The 18,237-nt window shown below is 45.8% G+C and overlaps 1 protein-coding gene and 1 long non-coding RNA gene across 3 annotated transcripts in view; one reads left to right on the top strand and one right to left on the bottom strand.

The window, feature by feature from the left end:
- LOC132389323 (uncharacterized) overlaps positions 1 to 13,547 on the top strand; it is a 51,483-nt gene extending 37,936 nt beyond the window's left edge. Inside the window, exon 4 of one of the 2 annotated variants that reach the window (XR_009510491.1) lies at positions 13,362 to 13,547. This is a non-coding gene — a long non-coding RNA (uncharacterized LOC132389323). Of the gene's footprint in view, positions 1 to 1,706; positions 3,359 to 13,361 lie in introns of those variants that run through there. The other variant, XR_009510489.1, reaches the window with a different exon arrangement.
- The window catches only part of LOC132389322 (NACHT, LRR and PYD domains-containing protein 12-like), a 128,677-nt gene that overhangs the window by 38,689 nt on the left and 71,751 nt on the right, over positions 1 to 18,237 (bottom strand). The gene's annotated exons all lie outside the window — the stretch shown is intronic.

The following is an 18,237-nucleotide window of genomic DNA, read 5'->3' as shown; positions in this document are numbered from 1 at the left end:
TAAAACAAACGAGAACAAAGCGTTAACCTGACATTTAAATTTTGAGCGCATATGTCATGATCCGAGTGAAGAAATCTGTAACTGTCCCTCAAACTTTACAAAGCCTGATATGGGATACAAAGGAACACAGACAAAATGCTGGAGGAACTCATCAGGCCAGTCAGCATCTGGATGTCAATGCTCCTCTCTTCCAGCTGCTTAGTTCCTCCAGTATTTTGTGGGTGTTGCTTGGATTTCCAGCAGCTGAAGATTTTCTCTTGCTTGTGATGGAATACAAGGAAGTCATCATTCAGTCATAGTATAAGATACAAGTCATAATATATAACAGGAGAATTATGTGATAAAGTCATTCTAGTCTTCTCCATAATCAATCATGGAGGAGTATTTTCCAACACCGTATTCCTGCTTCCTGCTATAATTTTCAACCAATTTAGAAATCCAGAACATGAATATACCCAACGATAGCCTCCACCACTGTTCGTGGTGACAAATTCCACAGATCAAACAACCTTTGGCTGAAGTAATGTCTCTCATCTCAGTTTTAAAGTGACGCTTCTTTATTCTGAGGCTGCACTCTCAGATCCCAGACTCTCCGTCTAATCCAGACACCCTCTCCATTCCCACTTCAAGCAGGCTTGTTGTTATTCATTTGGAAAATATTCATCCCCTCCGTAACTTCAACCCCCACCCCCCAACCAACCCTAGATATGGGGGGGGGGGGTGATTTACTTTTCAGCTGGTTTGGCACACCATTGTGGCCGAAGGGCCTGTTCCTGTCATGTTCTGTTCTATCTTCAGCATCCTGAGTTTCTGTTTGACTCCCACTGGCCGATAGACAGGTGAGAGTGAGGGGAAATTTCCAATTGTGAATTGATTTCTGAAACCCCGGTCTATTTCTACTGGTGCAAACACAAAACAGCCTATTTAATCACAGCCTCTTCCTGTGAGGGATGGAATGGGAACTCATTCTCTGCTTTGCTTCCAAAGAGACTTCAGAACTAAACATCTGGGCACAGAACAGAAATACTCACTCAACATCTCATAAACCCTGACAACTTGATTCCCTGATTCATTTTATCTGGTTCAAGACATGTGTGGTATTCCAGGATCCAACCTCAGAAGGTCACAGCCCGCACATCTTTTCCACATCTCACACTGGGTGTTCCCGCATCTCACTCTGAGAGATTCACGCTACTAATATCCAGCCACCTGAGACGTCTGCTTAATTACGGAAGGAGTAACATCCAGCCGCATCTGTAAAAGCACCAACGTGGACCGAAGCCCAAACACTGCCAGTCCCATATTCCTGGAAACCACATCCCAAGATTGCATCGCAAGCACCAGCTCTCCCAGGGCTCTTTGCTGCCGGTAATATGCGGCAGTGTCTCAGCTAATCCCAGTTCATAAAACTTACACTCCCACACCAACCCGTGACAGAACTGGAGCCTGATGATCCTCTTTCTAGACGGGGATTAGCTGTAAAACATGGGCCTTGGACCACAAAGAAGGTGCTGATACATTTTAGCTTGTTCCCACAGTTACATTGAACACAGTTGTTCATTATTTTATTGAGTGTGGTGTAGCCCAGGTCAATTAGCAGCCACTTTCCCCGTCGTGTAACAGGAAGAAAATGTTTTAAATATAAAATTGAAAATATAGCATTGGTAACTCAGTACAGCAGATTTAATTTTGTTCTTTTGATGCAGAAATGATTGACTGACTGCAAGATGTTTGACACACTGAACAGAATTGCATAAATACAATCCCTACAATCTTCTTCATTCCATCCCGGACAGTAAATGCTCGAAGCATCCTCGTATCTGAGGCCACTCTCTCTCCACTGAGAGTCAGTAACCAGAGAGCGATAAACACGTTCAACACTCTCTGCAGCTCTGGTGAGCTGTTGCCCTGGTGACGGAGGAAGTGACTCGCAAAGATAACCGAGCGGGGAAATAACAAACTCAGTGTGACACGTTCTCGGTTTCATTGTGACAAAGGTGAACTGAACATTCAGCCATTTTGTAATGGTGATACTAAAATTCCAGTGGTTGTATTCACCATTTCTGGGTGCATTCAGTAAGTTTCATGGTAGTTTCAGCTCTACAGAGCTCTCAGAAGCGCAGATGCTGGTCCAAAATAAAATCACATTGTTGGATTCGACCTGTCGATTGTGTGTAGAAGTTTCAATTGAGATTCACAGAGCCCTTGGAGCACAGACACAGGACTGTTAGCCCATCCAGTCCGTGCCATGTTCGGTGTGGTTCCATCTCCCTGCACCCAGACCATAGCCCTCTATCCCTCCCTCATTGATATACCCACCCAAACATCTCTCAAATTCTACAATCGAGCCTCCATCTCTTACTTCTGCTGGGAGTTGGTTCCGCATTCGCACCACCCTCTGATTGAAGTAGTTCCCCTTCAGATTCCCCATAAATGTGACACTTTTTGCCCTAAATCCATGATCTTACCCAACCTGAGGGGAAAAGTCCTACCTTTATTCACCCTATTTATACCATCATAGATTTCTATATCTCAAGCGGGGGTTCCCAACCTGGGATCCATGGACCTCTGCTTTAATTGTAGGGGCAAATGACATAAAAAAAGTTGGAACCCTGCATATACCCCATCATTTCTCTGTATTCCAGGTAATCAAGTTCTAACCTGTTCAACCTATGACTATAATTATTTTCTGAAACACCAGCAATGTCCGTGTAATTTTCCATGCTCTTTTTCACGCCTATCGATATCTTTCTTCCCAGCAGCTGAACGGAACTGCACACAATTCCGCAAATTTGGAAATCACGGTGTCTGTTACAACTTTAGCATTAATATCCCAACCACTCTTCTTAATAACCTGCGTTATAAAGGTCAAGATGCCCAAAACTCTCTTTACGACTCTGGTGCTAACTTAAAGGAATTGTGGATCTGTAACATCCACGCCAGGACAATTAGGCTCCAAACAGTCATTTCCCCCAAGTAGTGAGCCTGATCAACACCTATACCCATAATCCACCCTCCACACCCTACCCACTACTAGTTTCCTGACAGTTCTAGGCACTTCTCTGCCTAAAGTAACTTTATGGACAGACAATCAATATCAGTCTCCATATCTTCAGATTCTCCTGTGCCTATCGTCACTTTAGGGACATACAATCAATGTTTTAAGCATTCATACTTTATTTGTATTATTGTGGTCTCTGTCATTTTGTTGTTGTTTTTTTTTTCTCTGTGTCCTGCTTCGAACACAGAGTAACAATTATTTTGTTCTGCTGTACTGGAGTGACATTATGCAAGCTTGAATCCTGAACCCTTGGAAAAATAATATGACCAACCACATTATCTATACTCCCTCTTGATTTCCTAAACTCCTACAGTGTCACCTCCATTCTCCTCTGGAATGAAGATCCAGCTCGGCCAACCACTTCCTATGACTCGACCCTATAGTCCAGGCAGCATCTTCAGCAATCTCGTCTGCACCCTCTCCAGACTGATAATATCTGTACTACAGTAGGGTAAACACAACTGTACGTAATACTTTGTGTATCCGCACCAAAAAATTATATAAACACAATATAATGCCCATAATCCAGAACTCAATACCCTAACTAATGGCCAGCATTATTAAAACCCTCTTGTTCACCCTCTATACTTGCACGTCCACTTTCAGTGAACTGTACTCTTTTCACCCCGGTCGCTCTGTTCCACAACACCCGAAGTCCTCCTGTTCACTGTACCAATCCTACCTAGTTGACTGTCCAAAATGCATCATCTCTCACTTGACCAAGTTCAAAACCATTTGCCATTCCTCAGCCCATCTCAAAAGCTGACCAAGATGTCTTTGAAATTCAGTGTCAGCTGTTGCCATAACAACCAGTCTCCCGAATTTAGTCTCCCTGTATACCCATGGCTGTGTCGCCACCCACAGCTCTAATCTGCTAATGAAATTTATCGACGACACCGCATAGATTGGCCTCCTCTCAAGCAATAACGAGGTGGCCTACAGGGAAGAGGTCATCTCTCTGACACAGTGGTGGCAAAGTAACAACCTTCTGCTCAATGTCGCAAAAACAAAGGAGCTGGTTGTGGATTACAGAAGGAATGGAGGCGGGTAAACCCCTATTGACATTAGTCGATCTGGGGCTGAGTTAGTGAACAGCTTTAAGTTCCTCGGCATCCCCATCACCAAGAATCTCACACTGTCTGTTCACATCAGCTGTGTGGTGAAAAAGGCACAAAAGCGCCTCAGACGGTTGAGGAAGTTCGATATCATAGAACATAGAATAATACAGCACATTACAGGCCCTTCGGCCCACAATAATGTGACGACCATCAAACCCTGCCTCACATATACCCCCCTCCAGCTTAAATTCCTCCGTTTACCATAGTTGTCTCTTAAACTCCACTAGTATATTTGCCTCCACCACTGACTCAGGCAGTGCATTCCACGCACCAACCACACTCTGGGTAAAATACATTCCTCTAATATCCTCCTTGAACTTTCCTCCCCTTACCTTAAAGCCATGTCCTCTTGTATTGAGCAATTGGTGCCCTGGGGAAGAGGCGCCGGCAGTCCACTGTGTCTATTCCTCTTAATATCTTGTACACCTCTATCATGTCTCCACTCATCCTCCTACTCTCCAAAGAGTAAAGCCCAAGCTTCCTTAATCTCTGATCATAATCCATACTCTCTAAACCAGGCAGCATTCTGGTAAATCTCTTCTGTACCCTTTCCAATGCTTCCACATCCTTCCTATAGTGAGGCGACAAGAAATGGACACAGTACTCCAAGTGCGGCCTAACCAGAGTTTTATAGAGCTGCATCATTACATTACGACTCTTAAACTCTATCCCTCGACTTATGAAAGCTCACACCCCATAAGCTTTCTTAACTACCCTATCTGCCTGTGAGGCAACTTTCAGGGATCTCTGGACATGTACCCCCAGATCCCTTTGCTCCTCCACACTACCAAGTATCCTGCCATTTACTTTGTACTATGCCTTGGAGTTTTTCCTTCCAAAGTGTACCATCTCACACATTTCCGGGTTGAACTCTATCTGTCACTTCTCAGCCTACTTCTGCATCCTATCAATACCTCTCTGCAATCTTCGACAATCCTCTACACTATGTAGAATATCACCGACCTTTGTGTCGTCTGAAAACTTGCCAACCCACCCTTCTACCCCGACATAAAGGTCATTAATAAAAATCAAGAAACGTACAGGTCGCAGAACCGATCCTTGTGGGACACCACTAGTCACAACCCTCCGATCTGAATGTAATCGCTCCACCACGATCTCTGCTTTCTGCGGGCAAGCCAATTCTGAATCCACCTGGCCAAATTTCCCTGGATCCCATGCCGTCTGATTATCTGAATAAACCTACTGTGTGAACTTGTCAAACGCCTTACTAGAATCCATGTAGATCACGTCCACTGCACTACCCTCATCTATATGCCAACACCCCTAAATCAGAAGAAGTTTTTTTTTATGGGGGCACAACTGAGAGCATCCTAACTCGCTGCATCACTGCTTGGTATTGGAACTGTACATCCCTCAATCGCAGGACTCTGTAGACAGTGGTACGGACAGTCCAGCACATCTGTAGTTGTGAATTTCCCATGATTCAGGACCTTTACAAGGACAGGTGTGTAAAGAGGGCCCGAGAGATCATTGGGGACCAGAGAAACCCCAACCACAATCTATTCCAGCTGCTACCTTCTGAAAAAATGCACCGCAGAATAAAAAAACCAGGACCAACGGGCTCCGGAACAACTCCTTCCACCCGGCCATCAGACTAATTAACTCACGTTGATCTGTGGTAATCTATATTATATGGAATGTTCAAATGATTTTAAATTATAAATTACTTTGTTTGCACATCGCACATTTAGAGACGTAACGTAAAGATTTTTACTCCTCATGTATGTGAAGGATGTAAGAAATAAAGTCAATTTAGTACAATTCAATTCAAATTTGCTAATCGTGCCTTGTACATTCATGTACAAATCAATGGCATGAATAATGAATTACAGAGGTGTCGACACTGACACACACATTCGACTCGCTACAGGCCTCCATTCGCTAAAACCATCTTCAATCATCTCCCTCTGTTTCCTGTTCTCGATCCCGGTGTGAATCCACCTCGCCAGCTCCCCGTGAATCCCACGTGACTGAACCTTCCCGATCAGCTGCCATGCGGGATCTTGTTACAGACTTTACCAAAGTTCAGATGAACAACATCACTGCCCAACTTCACCCAACTACCTAGTTAACTTTTAAATAATCTCCAAAATACTTCACAGATGTGATGGCCTATTGGGCAGTGTTGATGGTGATTTCCCCATAACCAATGTCCAACATCCCGGGATTTCAGCTTCACTGCAGACTGAGAAAATTCCGATCCCAGCTGCAGAATTACCAACCTGGACAGAAGCCCGTATACTGCCAGTTCCATATCCTCAGAGTCACCGCCCAATATCATCACCCATGCAAAGACGCTTTGGTGCCGGCGATTTGCCGTGGTGTTTCTGCCATTTCCCATTCACAAACTGAGGTGGAATTGGAACCTAATGACCCTCTGCCGGGGCCGGTGCTCAGGCTGGTTCCCCGGTCTGTATAGAGAATGCGGGTACACTTCAGCCTGACACCAGAGGCTAAACCGAACACATTTGATCACAATCTTCCTGCTGTGTGGGATCTTGCCCAGCACAGCTGGCTGCCATGTTTCCTGCAGTGTAGCAGGAACAAAATGTAAAATTATAAAGTAGGAAATGCTGGGAACTCAGTACATCAGACTACATCTCTGAAAGGACAAATGGTGGAAGACCCAGTTCCAGAACTGAGACTGTCCAAAATGCGGCCGATCTGCTGAGCGTTTCCAGTATTATCTCCTTAAATTTCCTGCAACTGTAGTATTTTCTCCATCTTCATTTTAATGCACAGATAGTAACTGATTGCCACCCTAGACTGTAAATACCACCCCACCCCAACTAATTTGTTAGTTCTGAGTTCATTCTGACCCTGGTGTAACACATCCTATACAGTCAATAGTCACAGCATCCTTTCCTCCCACTATCATTCTGTTACATTTGCTCCCGAGGCCACTGTCTCTACGCTGAGAGGCGGTGACCACAAAGCGATAAAAAGTGCAACACTTGCTTCAGCTCTGACGGGCCGTTACCCTGGAAACAGAGGAAGTGGCTCCCTGAAAATAACCGAGAAAGGAAATAACAAACTTAACATCAGATGCTATGAGTTCAATTATGACAAAGATTAACTCTGCAGCCATTTTGTAACGGTGAAACTAAAATTGAAATGGCTGCAATTACCCTGCCACGTGCTGTGTTCAATTAAACTTCTGGTAGTCCTGTCTATATAAAAATATCCTGGAAAAGATGCAAAACAAAATTTCACAATGAAGACAAAGTTTGAAAGAGAGATTGCTGAAATCTATCATTGCGGCATTGGGATACAGACTGGACAGAGGTCGAACAAGATGGTTGATATATATCATTGAGGTGATGGGATACAGGCAGGGCCGATGTTGAACAAGTTGGTTGATATATCTCACTGAGGAGGTGGGATATAGGCTGGACAGAGGTTGAACAAGATGGTTGATATATATCATTGAGGTGCTGGGATACAGGCAGGGCAGATGTTGAGCAAAATAGGCAGGGGATGAGCAGATTGAGCCTGATGGGAGAAGAGGATCAAGGGCAATCTCTGATGGTCCTCCAGCAGTACACAGATCCTGAGATAATAGTACATGCTAGGAGATAACAGATTCCAATATAACAAAGCCAGAACAAACAATAAGAATTTTGGTATACTTTTCAACTCTACACACTTTATCAATGCACCGCAGAAAGTATCCCATCCTGATACTTCACATCTTCATATGGCTACTGCTCTTCCTTTAACTGAACGAAATAGCGGAGAACTGTGGACACAGCTGTGTACAACATAGAAACCAACCTCCCCTCCATGGAGTCAGCCTATACTTCCCACTGACGGTGTCAAGGGCGGTGTCCATTCTGCTGTTATAAGCAAACTGAATGTTCCCCAGTGTGATGAGATGGACTCCTGACCCCACAGTCTAACAAGATGTGACCTTGCATCACATATCTACCTGCAGTGCAGTTTCTCTGTAACCAGAATGAGTTGTTACATTCTGTTTTTGTTTCACCTTATATCACCTCAATGTGTTGTTGTAATGTATTGATCTGTGGGGATGACACCAAAGACAATGTTTCACTGTACATTGGTAACATGTAAAAAGAAGATTCCCCATTTTAATCGTGGGGAAATATTAGACAGCCTGGGTTGCTCCTTTAGAAATTCCAGAAGGAGTGTACAGATTTCTGGGAAACTCAGATACATGAAAAAAAACTTAATTCTCCCATTAATAGGGCCACACATCGGGAAACATTGGCTGCATGCTGTCAAGTCGCAGAAATAGAAGAAGATGATGTAAACTTCCCAGTTCTCCCCAGAGGACGTGAGAGATCTGGATCTCACTGTCCTGTCTGAACGGGGAAGATGAAACTACCCATACACGAGGAGCAGTGTCCCGAGGGTGCGATTACTCTGTTTAACCCTCCGTCTGCAAGGACACAATGTACCGAACGTCCGCTTCCAGTGTGCTGGAAATATGTAAAACAATTATCGACCCCAGACATCGATCCAGGTGAAGACTAGATCCACTACCGGGCTGAGTGATGGAGGTAAAGTTCCCCAGGTACAACTTAACGGATGGGCTTAGTCCTGACATCGCTCCTGGGACCAGAACACCAGGGGCTGAGCGGCAGTTCATGTCAGACGGTTTTGTGTGAAGGTCCCATAAACAGAACGACCACAACAGGTTGTATCCAGGAAGTGGGACGAGGCCGCCAGTTCGAGGAAATTTATGGGACTCACTTCCTAACATCAGGTTCCCCCCTCCCCCAGTAGTCACCGATGGGAAATTGTCAGTCGCGTTCACCCCGAGTGACCAGCCTCAATACTGACCGATGAGAACTTGATCAATTTGTCCCGCAGACAGTGATCGGTTCACTGGCTCCCAGTCGACGATCCCCTTCAACAGAGAATGGAAAGAAAACCCCAGCCCATCCGGAGACTGTGAGAGTGGGGGCGGGGCCTCGGAAGCGAAAACCTCAGATGCTACAGATCTGCATTTGAAATGGGAGCGAGAACCTGGATTATGTGACGGGTGGAGGGTCTCCCGTCTGAACTGGCGACTACGTTCCTAGCCCCTCACACACTGCCCGACCGACCTGCCGCATTTTACACGTTATTTCATATTTACACCAGTTACATTTTTAATTTTTCCCTCTGTATCTTCCCGTCCCCATTGCTCCACCTCCCGGTTCTCAGAGTTACGGGCTCGATTCCCATCCCGGTCCGACGTAAAATTCCCACCCGAACAGGAATTGTGCAGGTTTCATTGGAATCACACTATTTTCTATCCACATCCATCAGGAGCTTCACTAGACAAGAACACTGAAACATCAAGTGAGAATCCGCTGGAGGTGGTCATTTAGCCCCTCAAACCATCAACAAGATGATGGCTGCTCTCCCATCTCAGGCAAATGTTTCTGCCCGATCCTCATTTCCTTGATCCCTTCAGTCTCCACACATTTGCCAGTCTCTGTTTTACGTGAGGATGATCGTTGAGTCTTCACCGCCCTCTGTGGTGGGGTTTTTCAGACATTCACCACCCTCAGAGTGGAGGCATTTCCTCTCATCTCAGTCCATCCCCTTTTTCAGAGACTGGGCCAGATGGACTGCATCCCAGCTCACTAGGTTTTTTAATCCTCCATGGAATTAATTTCCATCTTCTGCAGCCCCGTGTTGTCCCAACCACTCACCTTCCACTCATGTCATTATTTCCACCTTCCCACCTCCCCCTCACCTGGATCCACCTCTCACTCCCCAGCTCTTGCCCCATCCCCACCCCTCACCTCTTTTCTCTGACTATTTCCCGTCCACTCTCAGTCCAGAGGGAGGGTCTCGGCCCGAAATGTTGACGGTCCATTTCCCTCCACAGATGCTGCCCGACCCACTGAGTTCCTCCGGCAGTTTGTTCTTTGGTCTGTATAACTCGTGTTAGTATGGGGAGCGGGATTTTACACCATATTCCAGGTACAATCTCAACAAAGTCCAAATAATCGTTAAAGTCATTTTCACTCTTATACCTAATAACTCTTACAATAAATACAATGTCAAGACAAGTCACTTTTATTGTCATTGCGACCATAACTGCTGGTACAGTACATAGTAAAAATGAGACAACGTTTTTCAGGACCATGGTGTTAATTACAAAAACTAGACTGAACTACGCAAAAAAACAACACAAAGCGGAAAAAAAAACAAACACAACAACGACACCAGACTACAGACCTACACAGGACTGCATAAAGTGCACAAAAACAGTGCAGGCATTACAATAAATAATAAACAAGGCAATAGGGCAGTAAGGTGTCAGTCCAGGTGCTGGCTATTGAGGAGTCTGATAGCTTGCGGGAAGAAACTGTTACATAGTCTGGTCACGAGAGCCAGAATGCTTCGGAGCCTTTTCCCACACTTTCTACCCAATGTACCTTCTACCTCCCTCCCTACCCACTGCACCTCAGTCCCTCACCATTAAACACACAGTTTTTGTTTCTCCTACAGAACTGGGTGATCTCACACTGGGCTCCAGCTGACCTGTTGCTCCCACTCACTCCTTTTGCCTCCGTCTGCCTGAAACCTCTCGACAAAAGACACAGAACATTGAACAGTACAGTACCTGAACATGCCCTTCGGCCCAAAATGTTTTGCTCAGCTAATTAAATTAGGAATCAAATGGCCAAATAATCCCTTCTGCTGACATAATGTCCACAGCTTCCTCACATCCAGGTGCTGATTTAAATATCTCTTAATATTGTGTCTGCCAGAACCATCACCCCGGGCAGCACATCATAGCAACCCCCCACTCTGTCTGGTAAAAACACTTGTACCTCACATCTCCTTTCAAACTAGCCGCTCTCACATCAAATACATGGCCTTTTGTATTAGACATTTACAACCAGGATAAAAAAATATTGTCTGTCTTCTCTATCTATGCCTCTCATAATTTTATACACCTCCATCATCTCACCCTAGCCTATATCACTCCAGAGAAAACAACCCAAGTTGTTATAGCTCATGCCCTCAAATCCAGGCAATATCCTGGTAAGCCTTTTCTGCACGCTCTCCAGGGACATTGACATCCTCCCTGGAGTGAGGCAGCCAGAAATGTATGAAATACTCCAGATGTGGCCAAACTCACGTTTCATGAAGCTGCAACATAACTTCCTGAATTTTGAATGCTATATCATGACTAATAAAGGCAAGCATGTCATTTGCCTTCTTAACCAGCCTGTCAATCTGTGTAGCCACTTTCAGGGGGCGATGAACTTGGGACTCCAAGATCCCTCTGTTCATCGACACTGTTAAGGTCTTGTACTTGACACTGTAGTATCTTTATCATTGGCCTAGCGAGCTGCCAAGATGATCATCACTAATCAAGTCTCACAGAGATTTCTCAGGTCCTGTTGAATTTATTGCCAAGTGCACAAGTACGGGAAGGTACAGGTACAGAGAGACACCGATTTGTGGCAGCATCACAGGCAAGTACATTCAGATAACACACGGAACACAAATTATACGATTCTCTGTCAGTAACAATCTGTAAATATAAGTTTTATATCATTAACAATATGGAAACAAAAATGTATCAATAATCATAAATATACATTCTCTGTCATTAACATTATACAAATATACATTTTTTCCAAGAGCTGACTTGGAAATGTTTAATTTGGTCCCTCAGCCAAATTGTTGACACAGTTTGGGAACAACTGAGCTCCAAGCACTGGTCGCTAAAACACCAACTGGGACATCCTGTAGGGCCAAGAAGGGTCTGGTTATTCTTTCTCTTTAAACACAGGACCAGGAACAGGCCACTTGACCCATCATGTCCATCCTGTAATTTAATAATACCCAACACCAGTCCATCCTTGCTCCCATCACCAATCCAATCTACTTTGCCCAGACCATTAGCCCCACTTGCAGGTCAACAGTCTGCCAGCAATTGTCCCCCAAAGTGGTGAATATCTCTGCTCGCCACCACCATGGCCTCAGACATTTCCACAGACGAGCCCCCTTGTCCCTTGTGTCATTGCTTCACACCAATGGGAAGAGAGTAATTCCTCTGTTGACTGTGGGGTGGGGTGGGTGGGTCAGACCATTGTTACCTCAGCCAGTAAAGTTCAACTGTTTCTGCGCCAGTGTGATGTGAGGAATTGCACACGCGATGTCAGATCCCAATGTGGGGAACCCACACGTGACATCAGGTATGTGGGGGCGCAGAGTGACAGCACATGTGGGTGAGAACTTGTTTTCAAAAGCTGTTTACTGGACATTTTTAATGATTTCATGGGGATAATGAAGAAAGCATAACAGATGTCATCACTGAACCCAGTGTTGTGTGAGGAAAAGTCCCCTGCCACATGCCCGGATTTGCCATGTTGTTGACGGAGTGGGCAGCGTAGCCATTTTCTTGAATTGGGTCACAAAACCCCAAATGTTTCTGGGGAGGACTTTCCAGGGTGATCTGGTTTGGGTGGTTCAGCCAGTGCAGTAATCTACTGTTTACTATTTTCATAAACAATGGCTTGACTGATGTAAACCGGATTCGGCTGCAGTGTAAACACAGGAGTCTTTGTCTCCTGGTAAACCAAACACCCTGACAATGAGAACCACAGATACCCCTTCCTGTAAGTCAGTGTATCATTCAAACAGCTGTTTGCTGAGAGGAATGGTCATTGAAGTTCTCCCAGATATAGTTGAATAGAGTTGAAGTGGAGTTCAGGGGTGTCACATTAAAAGGACAGGTCAGCCAGACCCTCTGTTTGGTCCATCTGACTAACCTTCCTGAACATTGTGTTTGTGACAGAGCCCCAGAGTCTGGGAACAGCTGAATGGCAGGAAGCAGGGGGTGATGCTAAGGGCAAACACGGGGAAATCTACAGATGCTGGAAATTCAAACACACACAAAAGGCTGGTAGAACACAGCAGGCCAGGCAACATCTATAAGGAGAAGCACTGTCGACGTTTCAGCCCGAGACCCTTCATCTCCTGACCCGACGAATGGTCTCGGCCTGAAACGTTGACAGTGCTTCTCCTTATAGATGCTGACTGGCCTGCTGTCTTCCACCAGCATTTTGTGTGTGTTGTTGAGAAAAGCTCAAGCAAGTTTGCAGCAAGTAATTTCAAAGTATTTTTTATTTGGAAAGATATTAAGTATAAATTCTCCCCTTCGTTTCCATCTCCACACTCAGAAGTGACCAAAAGCAGCTTCACAGGATGGAAGACCTTGAAATGAACAAACACTGAGGGAATGTGAGTGAATTTAAAGAGCTGGGATACTGACAGCACATCACCAGAGCTGGAGTGATTGCAACTGTTCTGACAGAGGCATAACTGGTACTTTTGGGCACATTCGGTCTCACTCCAACTATATCCTACCTTCCTTTGTACAGGTATGTGATGTCTAAAGGACCAATGTTTGAGTAAAGGAGACTCACCAGACTTTCTCCTGACTGAATCACTGGAATCTCTGAGTCAGATGGGTTCTCTCCAGTTGATGATCTCCGTCCTCGGGCTGGTTCACTTGTTGCTGTTCCCTCGTCTTCAGTCGTGGTTTGCTTCCAGTTGTGGGCTTTTCTTCCAATAAATCTCTCACCACAGGTCTAACTTTAACATGAAAGATAATGAAGTATGTTAACAATACAAAGGAGGTCAAAACATTTCTGCTCACTGAATTCTAAAGATTGAAGACAAATATAATGATCTGAATGTTCCTAAATAAAAACGCACTGAAAGACATAAGTCACAGGAACCGAATGAGGTGATTTTATCCATCGAGTCTGCTCCACCATTCAACCATGGCTGATTTTATTCCAAAACAATATTCCTGCCTTCCTCCTGTAACCCTGAAGCTCAACTCAAGTCAAGTCATTTTTATTGTCATTTCGACCACAACTGCTGGCACTGTACATAGCAAAAATGAGACAACGTTTTTCCAGAACATGGTGTTACAGGACACAGTACAAAATCTAGATGGAATTACGTAAAAAAAACAACACAAAGAGAAAAAAAAAACACACACAAACAACAACTACACTAGACTACAGACCTACACTGGACTGCGTAAAGTGCAGGCATTACAATAAATAATAAACAGGGCAATAGGGCAGTAAGGTGTCAGTCCAGGCTCTGGGTATTGAGGAGTCTGATAGCTTGGGGAAAGAAACTGTTACATAGTCTGGTCATGAGAGCCCAAATACTTTGGTGCCCTTTCCCAGATGGCAGGAGGGAGAAGAGTTTGTATGAGGGGTGCGTCGGGTCCGTCATAATGCTGCTTGCTTTGTGGATGCAGCGTATAGTGTAAATGTCCGTTACGGTGGGAAGAGAGACCCCAATGATCTTCTCAGCTGACCTCATTATCCGCTGGAGGGTCTTGCGATCCAAGATGGTGCAATTTCGAACCAGGCAATGATGCAGCTGCTCCAATACTCTCAATACAACCCCTGTAGAATGTGATGAGGATGGGGGGTGGGAGATGGACATTCCTCAGTCTTCACAGAAAGTAGAGACGCTGATGTGTTTTCTTTGCTATGGAGCTGGTGTTGAGGGACCAGGTGAGATTCTCCGCCAGGTGAACACCAAGAAATTTGGTGCTCTTTATGATCTCTACTGAGGAGCTGTTGATGTTCAGTGGAGAGTGGTTGCTCCATGTCCTCCTGAAGTCAACAACCATCTTTTTTGTTTTGTTCGTATTCAGAGACAGGTTGCTGGCTCTGCACCAGTCCGTTAGCCGCTGCACCTCCTCTCTGTAAGCTGACTCATCGTTCTTGCTATTGAGACCCACCATGGTCCTGTCACTGGCGAACTTGGTGATGTGGTTCGAGCTGTGTGTTGCAGCACAGTCGTGGGTCAGCAGAGTGAACAGCAGTGGACTGAGAAGGCAACCCTGGGGAGCCCCTGTGCTCAGTGTGCTGGTGTTGTAGATGCTGCTCCCGATCCGGACTGACTGAGGTCTCCCAGTCAGGAAGTCTAGGATCCAGTTGCAGAGGGAGGTGTTCAGACCCAGTAGTCACAGCTTTCCAATCAGTTTCTGGGGGATGATTGTGTTGAATGTTGAACTGAAGTCTATGAACAGCGTCCGAACGCATGTGTCTTTTTTGTCCAGGTTGGTTAGGGCCAGGTGGAGGCTGGTTGCAATGGCGTCATCTGTTCAGCAGTTGGTACGGTATGCAAGCTGCAGGGGGTCCAGTGAGGGGGGCAGCAGGGTCTTGATATGCCTCATGACGAGCCTCTCAAAACACTTCATGATGATGGATGTAAGTGCAACAGGGCGGTAGTAATTTAGTCAGGACGCTGAAGACATCTTCGGCATGGGAACGATGGTGGCGGCCTTGAAGCAAGTTGGAACGGTGGCGCCGCTCAGGGAGATGTTGAAGATGTCAGTGAGAACATCTGCTAGCTGGTCTGCACATCCTCTGAGCATCCTCATTCTCTCCTCAGATTATCACTCATTGCCTCCAAAGGAACCCCAAAAACAAACAACTGAGACCAGACCAGAAACACTCTGTCAACACCTGATGAGCCCGAGCAGCCCGATCTCCAGATCCACTTCACCAGGGTCACAATCTGTGATCGGGTCACACAGCTGAACGTGTCACTTACCGACCCCAGAATCCTCACACATCCTCCCCACATCAGGGATTCCCCCACAACCAATGTCCAGCAACCCGAGACTTCTGATTCATTATGGAAGGAGGAACATTCAGCCCCAGCTACAGAAGTACTGACCTGGTCAAATCCCAAATACTGACTATTCCATCTTCCCGGAGTCTACACCCCAGGTATACAGTCCAAACACCAATTTTCAGAGGACTCCCTTACTGCCGGTAACATGTGTCCGCCATTCAGAGTTCAAAGGCTGACACTCCTGCATCAACCGATGGCAGAATGGGAACCTGATAAACCTCTGACTGGGCCAGATATTGGGCTGGAAAACCTGGGCGCGGGTCACCAGCAGGCAGGGATACGTTTCACATTGTCTCCACCAGCTAAACTGAAAGCATTTTATCATTATCCGATTGTTAAATGAGAATTTGCCCAGTACAATTTGCCGTCGCATTTCCTGTTGGCTAACAGGAACAACAGGCTTTTCATTTCAAATTGAAATTAAATGCTGGAAACTCGGTACATCAGATTGGATCTATGGAAAGAGAAACTGTGGAAGACTCACTATCAGAATTGACGCTGCCCGATCTGCTGAACGGTTTCAGCATTTTCTCTTTTGACTTTAAATGATGCACAACTATTGACTGATTACAAGATGTTTGTGACGGCCTGAACGAAGTTGCACAAATTTAAGTCCCACATTCATTAGTTTTCTCTGCATTCCAACACAGGGTTAATGCATTCGACACAGTGAATGCTCACAACATCCTCCCCACCCACTATCAGTCTGTTACATCTGCTCCCGAGGCCACTAACTCTCAATGAGAGGAAGTGACCAGAGAGCGATAAAACTGTGCTCCACTCCCTGCAGATCCTGTGGCTGTTCCTGGCAACAGGGAATTTGCCTCTCCAAACATGACCAAAACAGGAAATATCGGACTCAACTTTAAATACTGGGAGTTTCCGTCTGGCAAAGATTAACACAGCGGCCGTTTGGTAACTTTGAAACTAAAATTGTAGTGACTGCCTTTATCCTCCCTCATTCTGCATTAAATAAATCCTCTGGCAGTTCCAGGTAACAAACACTGATTTCAGAAATAACTCCGTGAGGCAAAAGACTTCACAATGAAGGCAACGGTAGAAGAGAGATTGTCGACATTTATCATCGAGGTGGTGGGATACAGGCTGGACAGAGGTTGAACAAGATGGGCAGGGATTAAGCAGATGGAACGGGGGGGGGGGGGAGCAGGGATCAAGGACGATCACTGATGGCCCTCCGGCAATACACAGATACAGCATTAACAGTACACACTACTATGTGCTAAAATGACAAAGATAGAGCAACAGGAACTTTGGCATTTACCCTTCTCCCTGAACCAACTTTTATCAACACATCGTAGAAAATATCCCCAGGTTCGAGGTGAAGGTCTCACAACCCGGACAGACCCCGGTAGGTTTTGTTCAGGAAGCGGGGTGAGACCGCGAGTTCGGGGAAGTTACTGGGACTCACTGCCCAGCATCGGTCGGGACCGAACTCAATACTCACCGCATGGATCTTGTCGGTCCCGCTCCGCAGAGAATGATCCGACCGGCCCCCCCGGCTCGCCGCCCGAGGGGGCGAGGACCCTCTCCCGATCCGGATCCCGTGGACAACCCACCGCTCCAGACCCGCTTCAACACAAAGAAAAAAAATCACTGCCCAGCCCGGGAATGTGAGCATGCGCAGTGTGCTTATTGCGTCATCAGAGCGTGGGCGGGGCCTCGGAGACAAATCCGCAGATGCTGCCGATTCAAGTCAAGTCACTCTTATTGTCATTTCGACCATAACTGCTGGTACAGTACACAGTAAAAATGAGACAACGTGTTTTTTTTTCCAAGACCATGGTGTTACATGACAGAGTACAAAAACTGGACTGAACCACATAAAAAATAACACAGAAAAGAAAAAAAAACTACACCAGACCACAGACCTCCCCAGGACTGCATAAAGTGCACAAAACAGTGCAGGCATTTCAATAAATAATAAGCAAGACAATAGGGCAGTAAGGTGAATGTCCAGGCTCTGTGTATTGAGGAGTCCGATAGCTTGCGGGAAGAAACAGTTACATAGTCTGGTTGTGAGAGCCCGAATGCTTCAGTGCCTTTTCCCAGAGGGAAGGAGGGAGAAGTGATTGTATGCGGGGTGCGTGGGGTCCTTCATGATGCTGTTTGCTTTGCGGATGCCGCGTGTTGGGTAAATGTCCGTGATGGCGGGAAGAGAGGCCCCGATGATCATCTCAGCTGACCTCACTATCTGTTGCAGGGTCTTGCTATCCGAGATGTTGCAATTTCCGAACCAGGCAGTGATGCAGCTGCTCAGGATGCTCTCAATACAACCCCTGTAGAATGTGATGAGGATGGGGGGGGGGGGAGATGGACTTTCCACGGCCTTTGCAGAAAGTAAAGACGCTGCTGGGCTTTCTT

This window comes from Hypanus sabinus, unplaced genomic scaffold, assembly GCF_030144855.1.
Source record: "Hypanus sabinus isolate sHypSab1 unplaced genomic scaffold, sHypSab1.hap1 scaffold_530, whole genome shotgun sequence".
Classification (NCBI taxonomy): domain Eukaryota; kingdom Metazoa; phylum Chordata; class Chondrichthyes; order Myliobatiformes; family Dasyatidae; genus Hypanus; species Hypanus sabinus.
Note: the sequence above shows the minus strand (reverse complement) of the source record. Positions and strands in the feature narration are given on the sequence as shown.